The sequence below is a fragment of the Thermobia domestica genome, chromosome 12 (assembly GCF_964235325.1).
Source record: "Thermobia domestica chromosome 12, izTheDome1.hap1.1, whole genome shotgun sequence".
Classification (NCBI taxonomy): Eukaryota; Metazoa; Arthropoda; class Insecta; order Zygentoma; family Lepismatidae; genus Thermobia; species Thermobia domestica.
The window spans coordinates 25,468,609-25,491,033 of NC_137465.1; positions in this window are offsets into that span (position 1 = coordinate 25,468,609).

Genomic DNA, 22,425 nt, shown 5'->3' on the forward strand with positions numbered 1-22,425 from the left:
CAACACTTGATGTGTTCTTCTTTAATTTTAAAAGTGTCATGTCGGTGTTCAGTATGCCATTACAGAAACTTGAGTCTTTCATCTACTTTTATGGCATCTGCTCCATAATTCCTAATGTCTGGAAGTGTACCTCTATATGTTTTTCTCACGTCAATGAAAAAGTGTGGAAAATACTCTTTGAAGGATTGAAGACCAAACGCACCACTTAAGTTACTTATGGGCATAGGAAAAAACTTGACGAGTCAATGAAGGTTACATTCCCAACGTTAAGAGATAGAATTTTCGCTCCATTCATGATCACTTCTGGAGTCTAATCCATCTTCTCAAATGTGGTCTTTATAATGAAATGTGCATCATAGCCTTCCGAGTTGTGTACAATGCATTTTATTGTGTTAGTGTTTGGTCGTCGGTTTTGTAGATGTGTTAGAAAGCCTTCTCTTACATTTTCTCCATCAAATATATTTTCTCGTTTTCCACAAATTATACAATCATTTTTATGTTATTATCTTCATAACAATGGTAACATGCATGCTGACTAACCAAGGCATTAGGTATATGTTGATATGTTTGCGTCATGGTCTTCTATTTTCGTATCTTGTGTACATTCAATATCATACCATACAATCATAGCTTTCTTCTCCATGATAATCTTTTGATTAGCTTTTTTGAACTTTTTTCATTTACTATCATGTAACGTTCGTGATTTAGGTGATACTATAGTGTACCAAATATTGCAAAACATTTCACCACATACGTGTGATCTGTTTTCTTTCACCACGTAAATTTTCAAACACTGGGTACGACATTTTACAATTGAACATAAAGGCTTTCCATTTTGATAAGGAGCTGACTTGTAATATTCATAGAATGATTGAACATAAAATTCTTAATTACATTCATTGCATGTAACACGACCTTCTTTAAAATCACATGGTGGCTTCTGATGACATCCATAACATACAGTTATACATTTTCTGAAATGTGCATGCTTTGTTGTATATTTCTTATGACCGCTTTCGCAATAATAACCGCAGCTAGATTTTGCTGTCTAGCTCTAAATTACGTTGTAATGATTATCTATGAAAAGTAAGTTTAAAGATGTTCTCCCAATATCACTTAGTGGTGCTCCAAACATGACATCACATTATATAAAGCCCCTATACACTGTGATCTTATAATTATTTAAATGTTCTTGAAATTTACGATTTTCAGGCATTCCACCACCAGGCCCGAGATCTACATTGTCAGCTTCACACAGGTCTTCTGCTTCTTTTTCTATTATATAATTACTTTGCTTTTTATATCTATTATATTCAGTTTGATTTCCCCCTTGTGTTTTTTAATCCTATGTCAACGACGATTGCATGTGCTAAACATCTAGTACCTCATTTCTTAATTGTAATAATACAGCGTTTTGCCTTTAAATATTCACTGGTATTCATAACCTGTTGTTTCAAACGTCTGTCATTTCCTCTTGGCATATGTATATGATGAAAGTTCATGATACAATCTTCATTTACAAGAAAAGCATCATTACTTTGCAGTACTTTCTCATAACTTGTCCATAATACTTTTGGTTAGAAACTTCTAGCTTCTCTGAACGATAACTAAAAAGGGAGATGTCCTTCTCTTTCGTTTGTGATTGTTACTCCTACGTAGCCAGAAGAAACACCACCAGAAGCCTCAATTCCTGCGGCGAAGACAGACCTAAATAATGGTCAAAAAGAGGAAAGAAATGTTCTTCCATCTCGAAGGCAACGGCAGAGAGCGAAAACGCATTACCACTCCCTCCAGCTCTAAGGTCATCCACCCATCAAGCGAGTACACAAGAACTCTATGAACAGAAGGACTATTCCACTCTCAAAACTCCTCCCCCTTCCCGTACGGAAACAATGAAATAACTGTGACAAGGCTCCGCTAGAAGACCAAGAAAGTGTAAGTATAAAAACATCATTTAATATAAGTGACTCTTCAGTGCATCGTGATCACAAGTGCATAAGTGTCTATCATTAAAAGCCTCGTGGCTGCGTACAAAACTCAACAACATATATAAAAACATACTAAGCAATAATTATCACATTATAGCACTAAGCGAGACGTGGCTTACAAATACCCACACTGATTCCGAAATTGTAGACGAAAGATATTTTATATGTAGATCTGACCGTAATTTAATTATGTCTGGCAAAAAATCTCGTGGCGGTGTACTTCTAGCTGTAGAAAAGAATTTCCGTACATACGAAATTCCTTCCCCAGAATAAGGTGTGGGCTCTGTCATAACTAAGATCGCTATTAATAATTACATGTCATTAACCCTGTGCGTAGTATATTTTCCTCCTGCCACTAAAGCCTCAGTGTATTTATCATTCATCGATTTTCTATGTGGTATTGTAAACCCAAATGACAACCTTCTCTTAATAGATGACTGGAACTTAGCGGAAATACAAGGCTCGAGTTTTGAATTTGACAGCGCTACTGGTACCTACAGTGACCTCTATAATATTATGTGCTACCTCAACTTGAATAGTATTAATAACATCATCAACGTCTACGGCAAGACATTAGACTTAGTGCTTACCAATATCTCTAATGCCACTGTTTCTCACGAACAGGCCCCCTTAGTTCCAGAAGACCCTCACCATCCTTCCCTCTTAATAGAATTTAGACAGACACAACAGCCCAAATCTTCAACTTCTGAAATAAAACCGCGTTATAATTTTTCCGAAGCAAATTTTTTTGACTTGTATAATGAACTTTCGTGTACTGACCGGAAACGGGTAAATGATTGTGCTAAGTTGACCTGGCGGTAGAAGAGTTCTATAACATTTTATACTCAATCTTTGATAAATGTGTTCCATCAAAAATGTATTCTCGTAACTATCCCATATGGTTCACTAGAATTATAATTAAACTTATGAAAAGTAAGAAATACCACCACAGAAAAGGGAAACGTGGAGGAGTTTTTTCAGAATATTATCACGAAAAGTTTTGTAGTATTAGAGCTTGCCTCCATAGAGAAATCAACGAAGCTTATAGAAACTATGTACCTGAATGTGAACAAAATATACTAGAAAATCCAAAAGCTTTCTGGTCATATGTAAAAAACAAAACTAGAAAATCAGATCATAACACTCTTTGATTTGAAAATATTCTTTAAAAGATAACTTAGAAATTGCAAATGCTTTTAAACAGCACTTTCAAAAAATCGTCAGCAACTCATCACCTACCTATGACATACAAAATACTTCAAATCTTGAAACTTCTGAAATAATCGACAACCTAAATTTTCACCCCATACATCTGACCGAAGTAGAAAATGCAATTAAAAATCTCAAGGCTAGATGCTCCCCTGGCCCGAATATCAATAAATAAACGGTTTTGATCATATTTAACTGTGAGTGCAAAATGTTGAACGAAAATTTCAAACCAAGATTTTTAAACAGTAACCGATAAATGTTAAACAAAATTTAAAACAATGCAGCAAATATTTGAAAATCATCATCTAATCAGATTGCGTGAAAATAGTCTTCAACCAATCAAATTGCACGAATGATAGTGATCAGCCAATCAAATTGCATCAACAATAACTTTGCTAGTGTCAGATTACATCACCTTATGACTAAATTTCAAACTGTTGTAGCATGTATTGCCTTTAGAGTATGAGTCATAAGATTCAATAAACTTAGCTGTCAGATTTCTGAAAACTCAAGGTCAAATCAACCAACACCAATGACCTTAGACTATGAACTGTGACGAAAGTTCAAAGTATTGTTTCAAATTTCGCGCTTCATGGTAAAATTTTGTTTATCACAATTCCAAATTTTAAAGAATGGTCCTACGTACATCACTCAATATACCTAAGTCTTAGAATTATTCATATGTTGTAGTTAGGTTTTAGATCAACTGTTTACCTTAGCAGAACCAACTTTTGATTAGAAACGTGTTATTTGATAACTTCCACGAATTTTGAAATGGAAATGAATCTCTGTACACTACCTCATCACGATCAATCACGTGGTACATCGTATCTCTTACGTTTATATTTGGCCCATAAGCAGGAATAATCACCAATGGCGTAATTTCACTTTGACAATTCTCACAGAAGAAGGTAGTCAAATAGGTTCTCAAGTTAAATCAGTGACGAGTAAGCGCAAAATTACCATAGTAAGACGTTGCTCTACTTCGTGTTATAAGGCTTTAAAAAATTTAATCTTTATAACAGTACAATCACAAATGAAATAATGTAATATAAAGTGGATTTGAATTCACTTTTCATAACATTGAAATATACCTTACTCTGTTGCTGGAAAAACGAACTAAGCGCCAAAATTAAAAAATTCGGTCAAATATTATGAAGAAGCTAAATGAAAAAGAAAACATATCTCGGTAAAAGAGGGAATTTTAATTTAGTTTATGACTCATTACGCTTAACAACACACTTTGAACACAAGTTTCGTAAAATTATCAAAGTAGCAGTTAGTTGATTTCTTGAATAACATGGTGTACAATTATATCTGGCACTGTAATTTGTAATAGGGTGTGTATATTTATATTGCGAAGTATTTAACTTGAAATGTAATTAGAAATCTCTAAACAGAGCATTGTTTATTTAAAGAAAGAATTATGTAACAGTTTCGTCAAATAACTGAACATATTGGCTTCGTCATATTCTGACGTGTACTATTGCATCATAATAAACATTGTTGAAGATGTTTTTGTTCTAAACAGTTACGAAATGGTCCTTTACCAGTGAGTGCACAAACTTAAACAATGTCAAGCCAAAATTTTGAAACAAAACAATTAACAATTTCTGAAAAAAATTTCAAACAAAACTAACAATTTCTGAAACAAAGATTTTCAAACAAATAATTTCAAACCAAATTTTGAAACAAAAGTTTGGAAACAAAAAAATTCAAAAGTAAATTTTTTCAAACAATTTTTTTAAAAAATTGCAAAAAAATTTCAAACGAAAAAATGTCAAAAATTCTGAGTCGAAAAAATTTTCAAACAAAAGTTCCAAAAAATTCAAACGAAAAATTTTCAAACAAAATTTTAAAAAAAATTCAAACGAAAAATTTTCAAACAAAATTATAAAAAAATTTCAAAAACAATTTTTCAAACAAATTTTTGAAAACAATTTTCAAATAAATATTTCACGGCTAACCGTCAAACATCATCCGGTTTTTAACTATTCGATTAACAAATAAACGATTTTGATCATATTTATCAGTGAGTGCTAAATGTTGAACGAAAATGTTCAAACCAAGATTTTAAAACAGTAACCGGTAATTGTTAAAGAAAACTTAAAAGTGAATACAGCAGATTTGAAAATAATCAACCAATAAGATTGCGTGAAAGATAGTGATCAGCCAATCAAATTGCATGAAAGATAGTGATTAGCCAGTTAAACTACGTCACCTGGTGACTAAATTTCAAACTGTTGTAGCATGTATTGCCTTTCGTCTATGAGTCATAAGATTCAATAAGGTTTCCTATCAGATTTCTAAAGCTCAAAGTAAATAAACCACCACAAATGATCTTAGACTATGAGCTGTGACTAAAGTTGAAAGTATTGTTTCAAATTTCGCGCCTCATGGTAAAATTTTGTTTATCACAATTCTCAAATTTAATGAATAGTTCTACGTACCTCTCTTGATATACCTAGGTCTTAAAATTAATCATATAATTACATATTGTAGTTAGGTATCAATTAGGTTAATTGTTTACCTTAGCAGAACCAACTGTTGTCTAGAAACGTATTATTTGATAACTTCCACGATTTTGAAACGAAAATGAATCCCTCTACACTACCTCATCAAGGTCAATCACATGGTACATCGCATTGCTTACTTTTATATTTGGCCCGGTAAGCTGAATAATCAAGACCAATGACGTAATTTCATTTTGACAATTCTCAAATTATCCTACAAAGTTTAAGAGGAACGTATTAATGTACCAATATCCTGAACTCCTAATCCCATCATATGTCAATAACTGACCACGTGACCATACTCATATTTGACAATGATTTACCCAAAGAATAATATACCACCCAATTCTAAGAACAACTACCATTATTAGTTTAACAATAAGAAATGTACCGCTCCTAAGATTTAAGATTGGTACACAAATACACGTGTGTCTTATAAAAGAGTAATAAATCCTGTACTCATTCAATAATAAAGCCGTATCACAAAAGATAAAATATGTCAATAACCTTTAAATTTCAATATTTGGCCATAAGAGGGACACCAACATTTACAATGGGTCCTAGAAAATGTTTACCGAATTTTCTTATTTGATAATCCCCAAATTTGAGGAATGGTTCTATGTACCCCAAGAAAATTTAAAAGAGAACATAAAAATATAAGGGTAACGAACCTCTGTATACATTCATCCTTATCAAATGGAATAAATTGAGTCAATAGTCGAACACGTGGTAATACTAAGTTCTGGTAATTTTTACCCATGAAAGGGAATGAGATTTATAATGGTATATATTCAGACCTACATTATTATAACAAATTGGGCAATTTCTTAACTTTAAGGGCGAGCCCATGTACTTCTAACAAATTTTAAGATGAAAGCATCGATGTACTCATGCTTTGTAAAACAAAATAGACCTCAGAACACATTCATATATTCATATAAGGTAATAAAACCGCATCAAATGGGGTTAATAACCTCCGAAATTTGAATTTTTACGATTTTGTATCCATAAGAGGGAAAAATGGACCACCCTAATTTATACTAAACATATTAGGGTCCTATAGTACTATATTAAATGTTTAAATTTGGCAATTTCCAAAATTTAAGGTGGGGTCAATGTCTCCTTCAATTTTTTCAACGAATGCACCAATGTATCTATATCTTAAGAAATAGAATAGACCCCTATACATGCCCATATAATAATATAAGGTAATAAGACCTCATGAAATGAAATAAAATGGGTTAATAACCTCCGAAATTTCATTTTCGTCAATTTGTACCCATGAATGAGGTGGGTCACCCAAATTTATAGTAATACATATTGTTGTCCTATACTATAATACCACATGTTTAAATTGGGCAATTTAAAAAATTTAAGGAGTGGGCCAAGGTACCCCTCCCAAATTTTAAGAAGGTTGCACTAATATACCTGTCTTATGTAAGATAATTGACCCCTATACATACGTATATAACCATATAAGATAATAGGACTACATAAAAGGGGATAACTTGGGACAAAACCAAACACGTGGTCGTACTACTTTTCTACAATTTTGTACCCTTAAAAGGGAACGATGTGGACCACCCAAATTTTTCATGATACATATTGAAGTCCTGTACTATATTACCTAATGTTTAAATTGGAGAATTTCCAACATTTAAGGAATGTGCCATGGTACCCCTCCCAAAAATTTAATGGGTGCATCAATATATCCACGTCTTATGTAAGTCAATGAACCCCTATATATGACCATATAACCATATAAGGTAATAGAACCTCATCAAAGGGGATAAATTGGGCCAAAATCCGAACACGTGGTACAACGTATTGCTTACGTTTATATTTTGGCAATTTTGTACCCCTAAAAGGGAACGAGCTAGACCACCTAAATTTATAGTGATATATATTAGGGTTCTGTACTATTATACCAAAAGTTTAAATTGGGCAATTTTCAAAATTTAAAGGTTGGGCCAATGTACCCCTCCCAAATGTTTAAAGAGGTTTATCAATGTGCCCATGTCTTATGTAAGTCAATGGACCCCTATACATGACCGTATAACCATATAATTTAATAGGACCTCATCAAAGGGGATAAATTGGGCCAAAAGCGAAACACGTGGTACAACGTATTGCTTACGTTTATATTTTGACAATTTTTGCACCCCTAAAAGGAACGAGGTGGACCACCAAAATATATCATAATACTTACTAAGTTCCTGTACTAGGATACCGAATGCTTAAATTCGTAAATTTCCAAAATTTAAGGGGTGGGCCAAGGTACCACTCCCAAATTTTTAAATGTGTGCATCGATATACCATGTCTTGTGAAAGGGAATGAACCCCTTTCCATAACCATATAGCCATATAGGGTAATTAAACCTCATCCAAGGGGATTAATAAGGTCAAAACCCCCAGAAATCTGACTTTTTGGCAATTTTTTACCCATGAAATGGAACGAGATGGACCTCCAATACTGATAGAGGTACATACCATTGTTCTAGGCTACCAAATCTTTAGATTTGGCAATTTCCAATATTTAAGGTGGTGATCTTAGGTACCCTTGCTAAAATTTAGGTAGTGGACCAAGGTCACCCTGCCAGAATCTAGAGGGGGTGGTCCTAAGTGCCACTAGACCATTGACCCTGGGCCAAGGTCATTGACCTTTGACCTATGACGTCCCAAAACTTTTGCTGAGTCGGCTGGATATACAGGGACCCCTACTATTTTGTGTCTATCCTGGTCCACAACCATATGTACTAAATGCGATTAAAGTTTCACCATTAATCTCAACGACCAAGACAGCTATGGATTTAACACTAATATCAGTCATTTTTTAATTATTTTATGTCTTGATGGCCCCCACTGTTAAGGGTTGTTCCTTAACACCTGTGGGGTTAAATTTGAAAATAAAGTCAACTTGAAATTTGCCATTTATCTCCGCTATCACGAAAGCGATGTGTCTGTCACTAATATCGGCCATTTTTACGCCTTTGTATTCCCACCCCTTGTGTCTACCCTGGTTCACAACTAAATGAACTGAATGCGATTAAAGTTTCACCGTTATTCTCAACGACCAAATAAATTATGGACTTGACACTAATGTCGGTCATGTTTGAATTATTTTTACGTCTTGATAGCCCCCACTATTACAGGTTGTTCCTTAACTCCTGTGGGAGATAAATTTGAAAGTAAACGTCAACTTGGGTTTTACCATTAATTTTAATGACCACGAAAACTGTGTTTGACACTAATATCGGCCATTTTAACATATCTTGGTATTCCCATCTTACTAGTGAACACCCTGATCCACAATCAAATGTACTGAATCAGAATGGAGTTTAACCATTAATCTCATCGACCATGAAAACAATAGATTTGACACTAATATCTGTCATATTTACGTCTTGATACCCCCAATTCCTGGGGGGATCACCCGGGACCCCGGGACCGATTGTAATGAAGGCATCAGACAAACTTATGTTAATCAGTTTTATCATAATTTCTGTTCATATATAATATTTACATTGATAACTACCGGTCCATTCTTCTGGCCGTCCACAGGCATCACACGGTCAGACGGGCAGATAGACATAGTGTTTGTTTTTATTCATATAACGTGAATTTTTATTTACAACTGAGCTCAGCGCCCCCCGAAAACTATGGTTTTGACACTAATATCGATCATTTTGAAATATTTTTACGTCTTGATACTTCATCCCGTGGGGGACCGTCCTTCGTACCCCCTCCGTAAACAACTGTAATGAAGGCAACAGACAAACTTATCTTAATGTGTTTCTCTTCCTGTAATATCTACATTGATAACTAATGGTCCATTCGTCTGCCCTCTCCTCTGACGTCACACGGATAGACGGACAGATAGACATACTGATCATTTTTATTTATATAACGTGAACTTGAATTTGCATTTGAGCTCAGCGATCCGAAAAGTATGGATTTGACACTAATATTGGCCGTTTTGAATTATTTTACATGTTTCGATAATCCACCTCTATTAGGGTGTGTTTCTTACCTCATGGGGGCGGGATAACTTTGAAAGTAACGTGAACTCTGGTTTGCCCCCAAAAAACGCTTCGTCTTGGTTTGAGACCATGACCAAATTTGATCACTTTCGGCTCCCTTGTCTGATCCCCCCCAGACCACATACATATATACAGACAGACAGACAGATAGACACTTTTATTTTAAAGCTATCATATGATATTATCAATGGCTAAAACACAAATATCTTCATTTATATTAATATTTTTTTAACATACAGACAGTGATGTTTCTTTCCGTTTCAGTCCAAACGCTGTAGACGTTTTATCGTACGACCGCTGGGAATAAAATTGAAATACGAAACATCAATATACACACACACACAAACACACACACATATATATATATATATATATATATATATATATATATATATATATATATATATATATATACTCTGTAATCTTATCTTCTGTTCTTCAAAGTACACAACATATGTATATCACTGAATTCAGTGTACACCGAAGAGAAGGAGCTAACCTTGGTAACCTTCTTTGCGTCTTTTTGTTAATGTGAGAATTCATTGTCATTACCAAATACCTGTCTCTCGAACTCTTTGTAGTTAAGCGAAGATATAACACACAGTTCTAATGTTTCGGGCATCGGGCTAAGTTCTCTTTTACTTACCTATTCTAATAACCACAGCAGATAATCATAAATATTGAATTCACCAGAAAACGACTCACTGCACACATCCACACTGTATCCAATATAACTGATAATTAATTTTCAGTCATATACAAGCGTTCATTAAGAGACACACACACACTCGCACACGTGATTACCTTCGACAAAACATGTCCTAACAAGAACCTGGAGGCTTTATTATGAGATTTATGCATAGGGTATTTTTTCCATGCCATTCAGACTAAAAAAGGTGGCTTTGAAACATTAGTCCAAGCATTATTCAATTTCCAAACCCGTCTTCAACTATTCAAGGACACATTAACTACAATCCATTTCTCGTGTGACCTCAAGGAAATACTAACTTGTAATTCGTTAACATAATTTGATATTTGGCCTATCTGCAAAAGTGACTTTGGATACTAGTCATAACATCGTTTTCTATGGGAATGTGTTTCGAAAAAATATCTCATCACGGCTTCAATACAGGCATCATCATCATATATTATAGTTTTCGTTTATGTAGTTCTTCATATAACACCTTCACGTTGAACACAAGCCTCCTGGAGGACTTGAGTATACGATGTTTCATCTTGCGTTGTCAAATTATTATGAAATGCTATGAGAAGCTTCCGTTCTTAGATCATGCTGAATGGAATCCAAATAACAAACTATTCGCTCAAGACCTGGGAAAGTTATGTTTCATCTTGTTTGAATTGAATTGAATTGAATTTCTCTTTATTTCAGCGGGCGAGGTTCAGCCGGAGGCTGCTCTGCCACCTAACCCTTGTCATCATTACAAAGAAAAGAAAGAAAAAATAAAGATACAAGATACAAATAACAACATAACATGATACATTCAATAATACTAAGGATAAACAAAACACAGTAAATTTAAATGTAAGAAAACCTATACTCATACTGCTAATCCAATTTCAAACTTAGTAAACCTTTCATGTGTGCCAATGCTTTGTCTCTAATCTCTAAATAATAAAGTTTGGAGTGATGATTTAAATGAATTATACGATTTGTCAGTGATTGACTTTGGTAGGGAGTTCCAGATTCTTACTGCCGAAATTGAAAATGCCTTTTGTGTTATTTTTAAAGAATGCCGGGACATATTCAGTTTATTGCTTCCTCGGGTATTGTAACGGTGAATTTCTGACCTACATGTTAATTTATGATGCAAGTAAGGTGGTGTTTTATGTGAATTTATTTTGTATAGCAAACAACAGTATCGGAGATATCGTCTGCGGGACATGGTTAGGATATTGTTTTCATTAAGTACCGGCGGATCTTCTGTAATTGACTGAGAAGCGTATAGAGTAATTCTGTATTTTCTGAATTGCCCTTGTATTTTGAGTGGAGAGAGAACTACCATATATTGAATCGCAGTAGTCAAACAGAGGAAAAATGAGAGTGTTAACAAGATATAGTCTTGTTTCTTGCGACAAATAGCCTTTTCATTTATAAAGCTGTCGTAAGGTGCGCTTAGCTTTAATACACTGTTCAGAAATGTGTTTTTTTCAGCTAAGTCCTTGGTCTATTATTAAGCCTAGATCTTTTACAAAGGGAGAAAATGGAATATTGGAATTCACGACAGTTACTTTTAGGTCATCAGGGTTAACTTTGCTCAACTGATGTGATGTTCTCAATACAGTGAAAACACATTTTAATGGATTAAGTAAAATACCATTCTTAAGGCACCAGTTACTAACAGCTAAAAGATCCGTATTAAGTAACTATATTGTGACCATAATGTTTTCAGGTGTACTACTGATGAAGACCTGTGTATCATGTGCATAAAAGTGAACTGATGAATGTTTTATGACTGTAGAAAGATCTGCTGAAAAGAGTGAAAATAATAGGGGACCTAATATTGAACCTTGCGGAACTCCTGCCTTTGTCAGGAATGGAGCAGATACCTGAGTCTTTTCTCCTCTTAGTAATACTTGTTGCTCTCTACAAGAGAGACAGCTATGGAACCATTTAATAACTGGTTCCGAGAAATTGTAATATTTCATTTTGGCCAGAAGGAGTTCATGGTTTACCAGATCGAAAGCCTTCGAAAGATCCAATAAGACCAAAACTGTTACCATTGAAGTTTCTATTGAATTCAAAATTGAATCTGTAATTTCTAAAATGGCTGTGGTTGTGCTATGTTCTTTACGGAAGCCAGATAGAGTAACAGTATTGATATAAGTTGTTAATTGCTGAAATGGTACCTTTTCTAGTACTTTGGAGATAATTGTAAGTGTACTGATGGGACGAAGTTCGCCAAGCGACTGTACAACTGTCTTCTTGGGCAGTGGAACCACCTTCGCTCGCTTCCACAATTCTGGAAAACAACCTTGAGTTAATAAGTAATTTACTATGTGAGTCAGTGGAGTTAAAATAAACGGAGCAGACAGTCGAAGCATTTTTCCTGTTATTCCTTCAAATGCACATGTGTTGGACTTAATACTGTGTATTGCAGTTTTAACTTCTGTTTCGTTTACAGTGTGAAACTTAAACGTTTCAATATTGCTATTTAGTTTACGCGATGAAAGCCAATGCTTTTGTTGATCAAGTACTTCAGTTCTTGTCTCAGACATTTTATAGACACTTGTGAAATGTAAATTTATAGCTTCAATGTCATTTACATCGTCCGGAAGAATCAAGCATGAATCGCTTTTACCTTCACTAACATCACGCAAAGTTTTCCATATGTTACGCGCATCATTGGTAGATCTCATACGATCAGAAAAATACGATCAGAAAAATACTGCTCTTGTATCAATTTTCATGTGGCACCCAAGGCCGGGAACTTGAATATACAATTTATCATCCTACATTTTCAAAAATGATGAACTACGATATTCATACTAGCAACCCAGCACGCAGGGATTGTTCCCAGGGCGAAACTTTTCCCACAGAGGGTCCTAACACTTAGCAACACTGCCCCAGTACATTTATATTCCTACATAATCCTTAGTAACAACCACCTAGTAACAGTCGCTCAAGGTCAAATTTCCCAAAGTGAATTATTCACTACTTCGGTGGAATGGTCATGTTGGAGGAAACGTCTGAATTGCAAAAACCCACATACACGATGTTGTACACCAAAAAAATTCATATGGCTTGAATTCGAACAAGGTACCCCTCACACTAGAGGTGAGAGCTCCACTAAGTATTGATCAACTGCGTCCTTTGGTTATGAAAGTTTGTGATATGTCGTGACGAGTAATGAACACAACATTCTGTTCCAATGAATGAAACAATATAAGAGAAATCAATCTACTGGACGAAACTTAACAAAGGCTGAACTCTTCAAACGTTTGATTTATGATTTTTCCTTTTTCTTTTCTTTTTTTCTTATTTGTGCACCTCAGAACACAAAACGCAATACTTTCACGTTATAATCTTTGGAAATTTATCACCTTATACTAAACATTAATCAACTCAGAGCTGAATGCATGCTTGTAGGCACCCCAAAAATGTTGGGGGCCCGGTAGAAGTTAGGGGGGCTAATCCAACCATATTTTAGTTCATCATCATATTATAGTTTATTTGGAAGCCTACCTTGAAAATTTTACGGGGTAAGTAAAAATTTAGGAGAGCTAACTCCCGTGGATACGGGCCAGGCCGAAGGGAAAAAAGAATATAAACTTATGTTTGTATACTTAGAACACTATTTCGTGTGAAGTTATTGGAAAGAAAAAGCTGAAGTTTCAATGTAATATAAGTAACACATAATGCATTTCTGTTAATATTCCTCTTGTTCAGGCTCGAAAAATCCTGGACGCCAGTTAGTCAAGGCGATTGGAAATAGGAGTATAGCTCCTAAATAAGTTAAATCAACAATAAAATTATGAAGGCCTATGTGTGAAATTGTATTATTATGGTGCTTAGGTTTGAGAACCGGTGCCTAAGTCACAAGAAAAATTCTCTAGTACTTATATTGTTTATGATGGTCTTTTGGCAGCCTAACCATCTGTCTGCCTTTATTCCCTACAGCTTCAAACCACCGCGGTGATCACAAATGATTTCCGTTGTTGAAATATAGTAAGACAGTAAAGCGCTATACAATACGATTCTTGGAGCATTAAGATAAAAGTAGGTGCAGCAATGGTGGGGGTTACCAATTGCTAATATGAAGAATAAATAGTAGAAAAAAGGAAAGGATATAATAGGATATGAATATTTTTAAATGGGTTAAGAGCTTTTTTGGTACAGAAAGTGCTTATTTGTAACCGTAGTATAATAGGATGGAGATTCACAAATCTTCAAAATAAAGAAAAGCCATAATATGGTGGCCTAGATATTCTCAGTGCTAAGATTCTAATGTTTTTCGGGTAATACAATAGTAATGTATATTGCTTAAGTGTAAAAGTATCTAAAATATTTGTAATGATAGAACATTACAAATAACCATGAATGTATTTCAAACTAGGAAAATAGGTCTTATTAATACGTTATGTTTATATGCAGTAAATGTATGACTTATTTTGTCATTTTCCTTTCACTATTCTACTAAATTTATATAGTTTTGCAGCAATAAACTATAATATGAAAAGATTCCCTGAGGTTTCCAATGCGACTCATAGAGCGATACGGCCCTGTGACGTCACGCCAAAACCCTTGTCTGTGTTGCAGTGACGTAAGCAGTTCATTTTCACATTGTTTGAAGCGTTGTATCTCCGTAACGAAGAAATGTTTTTCTGAGATTTTTGAGTATATTGAAGACTAGTTCTACATGATGATATTTTTAAATTACAATCTTGGTCGTTTTAAAATTACAACCAATTTGGTCAAAAAGAAAATGTCCATTATCTAGTGATCTTGCGCTTCCTTTGTGAAGGTAAAAAAAATGCAACAATCTACGAGATAAATATGTTATTTCTAACCTTATAACTACCTTTATTTTAAAAAAACGGAAGAGACGTAATCTCATTTGCTTGTTTCTCCTAATATCACACATTTCAACTTGTTTTAAAATTATGTAAGAGGTTAACTGTAAATTAAAGTGAAAATAAATCTAATGCAAGTATTTTGAACTCTTTCCAAGCGCTTTAATTGCTTATTGTGAAAATCAGAATAAATTGAATGTCAATATTTAAGATTTGAAAACACGAGTACTTCGATAAATTTAATCTTCAGAGATATCGGTAAAAATTTTTCTTACATGTTAGATAATTAAATATATGGCAGGTTTCAAATGGGTCAATAAACTACTTTTATTTGATAAAACTACGGAAGATTTGGGTTTAGTGTGATCCTAAAGCTTTTGACAGCTCCGTAGAATAGAATTGACAGTAACAGACAATTTTATATTTGGGAACTGATATGTAGTGATACGAAAGAAGATTCTTAGTGAGACAATTAGAACGTATTGATATGTTATTGCATTAATTATATTGAAGTATGGAAATTATTTTAAATTTATTTTGGGCTGTTTATGGGTATTATTCGACATTTTGACACATCCATAATTTCCAGTATTACGATCCCGACGAACGTCCATGTGTTTAGTTTCACTGCATTTCCTTCCAAACCTATGTCTCTGCAAGTATTTAATAATATATCTGCATTTTTTTGTTCTCCTATCATCCCCTATTATATTTACATCATCAGCATATATCATAAGACAGCATATATCATCAGCATATATCATAATACCACTTAACTCTAGGCTCTGGTTGTTGTCTTTGATTTTCCTTATAGCGTGCTTCAGAAAAAGGTTGAATAATAACAGGGACAACGCATCTTCTTGTTTCAGGCCATTATCGACGTGAAAGCTCAAATTTTCAAAAATTCTAGTACTTGGACTTCACTTTGGGATTCAAATAAATAACTAGTTATTTCGGTGTTCCAAATTCTATAACAATGTTGTACAATGTTTCCCTCCTAACTGAGTCCTAGACCTTACTGAAATCAATAAATAATTGATTTGCTGGGTATTGTATTACCATTTCTTTTCGAGTATTTGTCGATTTTGTAAATATTGGGTCGATAGTTCATCGATTTTGCCTAAATTTGTACTTATAAACTCCAATAATCTCATCTGCGTATCTTGCTAATAGAATGTTTGAGAGGATTTAATAGGATATTGAGAAAATAGAGATGCCTGGATAATTATTACAATCAGTTTGTCGTCTTTCTTGTGAATTGGAACAATGATACTTTTCCCACTTTTATCTCGTTTCCTCCTTGCTCCAGATAGAGCTCCCTCGTGGCTAAGCGGTTAGCGTACGCGCCTTTGGCGTGGGAGACCCGGGTTCGATTCCCGGCGGGAGTTCATGTGGTTCGGATTCCACGTTAATCAGTAGGTCCACGTCTCATATAGCCTCGATGGTGAAAGGGACGCTAAACTAAAATCAACTCAACTCAACTCCTTGCTCCAGATAAAGAGAATGATTTTGTATTGACATGATTTTTAAATCATACTGTAAGATCTATTTACAGTATCTGATCATTATTTTGTTAGGTTCTGAGAGAAACTTCAGTTAAAGATTTTGAAAATGAAATGTAAACAAAATGACCAAAAGTAAACTTGATTTCCTTGTGCACTGAACAAGTCATATTTTGCTGAGAAAAAAGAAGCATATATCTGCAAATCGTCCCGATAATTCTCATATTAACAATAGTATAAAATTTTAGAGTCATCATTAATGTAAATGGCGAAGAAAAAAGTACCTACTACGTCATCTTGGATCACTCCAATGTAGATAGAATGCCATGTCCGATATAATCTGATTGACCACTACACTTTGTTAACATTAGTGAAGGTTCGAATTTAATCCTTGTAAGCAATTTGCGTTCGAGGTCTCTGTTCGGGCGGACATTTATTTCTAACTATCCAATTCGAGGTCTCTGTTTGGCCAGACATTTATTTGTAACCACTCCGTGTAGTCTGGTCGCTGTTCGTAGTTCGTGGTCCTACCAATAAGTATTCTCCTGATACCTGAACTTACCTGGATAAAACAATGAAGGACCTCACCAAGAAGGGTTACAAATTGTTTCCAAATCGCTCTTCGGTCTCAATGATGAAACGAGCATTAGGCGCCGAGAGGTTCGGGTGTCTCGTCTCGAAAACCTCACGGACGATCAGACGGTCATCCAGACCATAACGCACACAAACATCACTAATACAAACAACGAAAACACACTGGATTAAATAACACTATACTTATTTATTAGGATACTATTTAAAAAATAGCGAAGCGGAGTGAACACAACACTAAACACAGAATATGTATAATAATTTTCATCACTAAGATCACACTTTGCCGTTCTAATGCGCTGTAGCCCTTTATATATATATGATTATAATTCAGATTTCACTGCAAATGCTTCTCTCACACCATTGACGCACTTGGGGGATTAGCACTGCGGGAAAAGTTGCCTGGATAATCCCACGAGGAATCCAGTTGCTGCGCCAAACAATCCTGAAGCGTATAGATGACTCTTCAGCAAATTAGAAAAAGAAAGTAGAATGCTGATGTTGGAGGGCGCGTATATAACTGACATGTACTCACAAGGTATGGGAACCTAAGTCTTCCCTAGTTGGGAGCTAGCCGTAAGAAAACGTCCTTCACCGGTTAATAGCTTGTGCCCCTTAACATAAAGTCATACTTAAAGTTATACGCGACGTGCGTGGTTACGGCTTCCAGACTTGGAGTCAAACTCCCTGAGCACCAAACCTCAAGGTACGAGCCGCAGTGGTGTACTGAAGAGTGTTGGCAGTTCATTTCAAAAATCACTCAGTTAACTCACCTGTGTGCACATACAAACAGCATATAGAAAACAATTTATGTTAATTTTAGTCAACTGCCCACAATGGAGGAGACATTGCGATAACTCGGGCGTGAGAAAGTACAGATAAGAAACTGCAAAGCAACGCGACTGGCGTCACTCTGGTCACTTGAATACCTGTTCTGGTCTAGTCTGCTCTAATCTATTGCAATGTTTCATAAGCGATTAAAGAAAGCACTTAATTCAGTTCCGAATAACTATAGAATATATACTGTGCATATAATAATAAGTCAGGGAGAAACACTGTGAAGGTTCGTAGCTGACAAATATTCTCACCAAAAAGCAACGTTTATATATATATATATATATATATATATATATGAAAAAACAATGAGAATTTTTTTTGTCCAATTGCGTGGGAAAGAAGCAATTCCCACCGAAGAAAGAACTTGTATGCGTCACAGAATAAAGTATAAATCAAAAATAATAATCCCTATCCTTACGAAATATGCAGAGCGTCCAGAAAAATACTTCTATTACCTGGTAGCGGTTATATATGGCGCCAAGCGTGTGGAACGACCTGTGAACTGCACACATAGACAGGTTGAGAACTCCTGGTCGTATAATGAAATATGAATAAAATTTGTTTTTTCACCAAAAATTTAAAATCAGTTAGTTGGCAACACTGCGATATGGTGTGAGACTTACTTGTATAAACGTTGAATGGTTTTTCACCTTTAAAAGAGCTATTTAAAATAGTTAAATAACTTGTTCACTCACTACAACATGATGAGGTTCCTACGTGAGCAGTATCCAATCCAAGTGTTCCATAAAGTAATAAGAGCCTCTTGAACGATTGACGCAGTTGGGTTTTCTTATCTTCCGTTTCTTCACATGTTGAAACCGTACTGTCTTCCTGTGTTGAGTATCCTCCATGGTTCTCCAACGATGAGTTGATGAGGGGAGAAGGGGATATTTTTTAACACTGGTGTGAGAAACGATGTATGGTTTAAAACACCTGTATGATAACTTTGTTTTCATTGAAAATTCGCAGAGAGCGTTTACAGGGCTCTTCAAATTCTTACTTTTTAAAAATACTTCTCGTAAAATGTTTTAAGTGTTCCGTTTCGGTTACTTTATTTGATATTATACGAAGAAAATATATACACTCTATAACTATTCATGAAAATATCGGCTTAAAATTATCAAACATTGCAATAAAAATTAGTAAATGTCTTCTTTTTAAAATTTACTGATATCTGTATTTAAAATATAATAATATGAATAAATATGCAAATAGCAAACATGTTAAACGTATTGAAATATTAAAATTATTGTCAAAGTTTCAATATTCAATATAAGTTCCGATATTTGATAAATATGAAAATCATAGAAAAGTTAAAATGAATAAAAATGTAAACATTTTACAAACTAACAATATGCAAACAGAATTTCTTTTTTTAAAAGTGCCTTGTGTTGTTTAAAAGAACGAAAAATCTTTTCCCGAAAAAGAAATAAAAATAAAATAGACAAGTATCAAAATTGACTTTCATTGTAATTCCAACAAACAAGCATGATTCTATATATCAAGAAAAAGATCGTGATTTGGTTGACATGTATGAAGAATATTCGAAAATCCATAAGATCAAAATGACATCTGCTCGCCATGCGAAAGTCGAGACTTCAGTTCCATAAAGCTCAATGTAACAAATGATTCATTCTGAAATTAAGTTATTATTAGCTTAGGCCTAGAATAATAATTGTTATTCACTTCCAAAAGACGTAAATATTGTAGGGTTTCCAGAATAGATAGCTACTATCTGCAAAAGAAGTTATTAATAAAGCGTTGAAAACTATAGAGTTTGATCCAAGTTTTTCGAAGGTCTGATCAAGGAAGTTGACTCACTAGTCCAAAGGTTCCTGAAAGTAAACGGTCATTACGTCATGAGTTGACCAAAACCATAGGTGGTTAAAATATGTAATACTACACGTACTTACACACAAAATATGCAATCGTTTCCTAAGATACAAAACTAAAAACGTGAAAAGGCCTGCAACCATAGGCACTTAGAAAAATGTTTCTATACATAACTGAAATACCAACACTTTAATATTCAGTAAAATACATTTATGTTCCGTGGAACATAACGTACGTCTTCCACCTAGAAAATGATGTGTAAACACACAAAATACCAATGCTTTCGTAGCATCGTAAAATGACTCTGCAAGACAAAATACATGAGACCTAAAACCATGGGATACAAACAAGAATATAGCCAACGACATTACAACTTTCTGGTCGGCCGGAAACGTCCAAATTAAATTCCCTACAAAACAGTTATGTTATTCCATAAGAGTTAAACTTTCTTAGGCACCTTTGCTACAAAATATTTAAAATGGTTTTATTGACACATTAAAATTCAGTCATCGAGCATACGAAATAATTGACAAAGTAGTTTTCATAAAACATTATGTTTCATGCTGTTAGAAAGAAAGAAAATAAGTTTATTTTTCGTGATCTATATCAAATTTGAATAGTTTCTAGGATATACTGGAACTAAGATACAATTTTCTCAAAATTAATATGAAAACTATTACAACGTACTAATATACCAATACACATCATATAATTGCGATTCATAAACATTAAAATATTCGCTGAAATGTTAGTAGACAATAACATGTGCTGAAAAATCTAACCTAAAAATACACATACTCAGTTACGGGTTACTATAAAGGAAGAAAACAAATGAAAATTATATTTTGCGATTGATGGCGAAAATACAGTTAGCTATGGAGTATCCAATGGATTAGCCACATCCATTTTACAAGAGATCTGCAATTCCAGGAAATATTGCCTCCCTGGAAAAAATTATTTATTTATCCCCCCTACGGTCGCCAGATGTCTATAGAAGACTAAAGGAACATTAATCAGAAATTACAAGAAAAGATAGGTATTAAAAATATTTCCACATACATATCAATATGGGAGAAAGACGACCGTTCACCATCATAGTATCTGTTCATATAGTTTCTTCTACAATAAAAAGGTTACTGCTTTAGTTTGGAGAATATGTTATTCAAACGACATTCCTGCACATACTAATAACCAACAAGGAAATGCCTGTTTTCACTCGTTTAAGGCTTAGCCTACTTTCCTTGCTAAACTTTTATCTTCGAACGAAATATATCAGGTTACATCCTAGAAATTCAAATAAGTCAAAATCGGGTAAAAGACGTAAATGAGGTTCAACAAAATTACAACGGACACTTAAAAATGAAAACGAAAATCTAAGATTAACACTGAAAAGGAAATTTAACATTGATTATAAGTGTAAAATTCCATATTCTACGCATGAGATTATATACTAAGTTTCAATTACAAATATACAAATGTACATATAATTAACAACAAAAAATTTTCTTATCCTTGGCATCTCGATACATTTTCCTTTTTCTAAGAAACTTCTGAAAGGAAAATCAAATATTAATTGTGAGTCATACGTACGATAACATGTTTAAGAATTTGGAAAGTGGGAAGGGATTCTAAAAAGAATTTTAAAATTTTAAAACAAAAAAATATGTTATAACGCCAAAACATCTTCCCATTGGCTGAGGTACGGAACTGCGCTACTAGTTCAAACCGTTTTTAGATAAATACGGTTCCCCTACGTATGTAACGTAATTAAGAATTTGGATAGTGGGAAGGGATTCTAAAAAGATTTTTTAAAAAAATTAAAAATAATAAAAATATATTATAACGCTCAAATATCTTCCCACTTCGTCAAAATGTCAAATCGTTTTTGGATAAATACGGTCCCCTACGCATTTAGAATGCGTTTTTGCTAAAAATCCTAAATTCAAACATCTGAAATGAAAACAAAAAAATAATGACATTAAACTAATAGTAAGTCATTAATAAGGTTTGCAACATTGATAAATAGTTGGATGTATGAGATACGGCTGTGAGGAAAGACAGAAGAAAGAAAAACAATCAATCAGCTGTGTATCGCCCGTTATTCGTAACCATAAACACATGTGTTTCTAGAGTCTGGCAACTGCCTCATCAAAACAAGAAAAAGAAAGAAAAACGTGTATCTGCTCTTTGCTGAACAGTTAAAAGCTGGAAGCAAAAGAAGTTTGAAAACAATGCGTAGTTCTATTTATATTTTTTCCATGCGTCATCAAAACTTAAAGCAAAAGGGAAGAAAAATGAATACATGTTTATCGCCTAGAAATGAGTCGCTCTCCTGGGAGAAAAATTTGTATCAACATACAAAGTCTCGGTTACTTTTTTC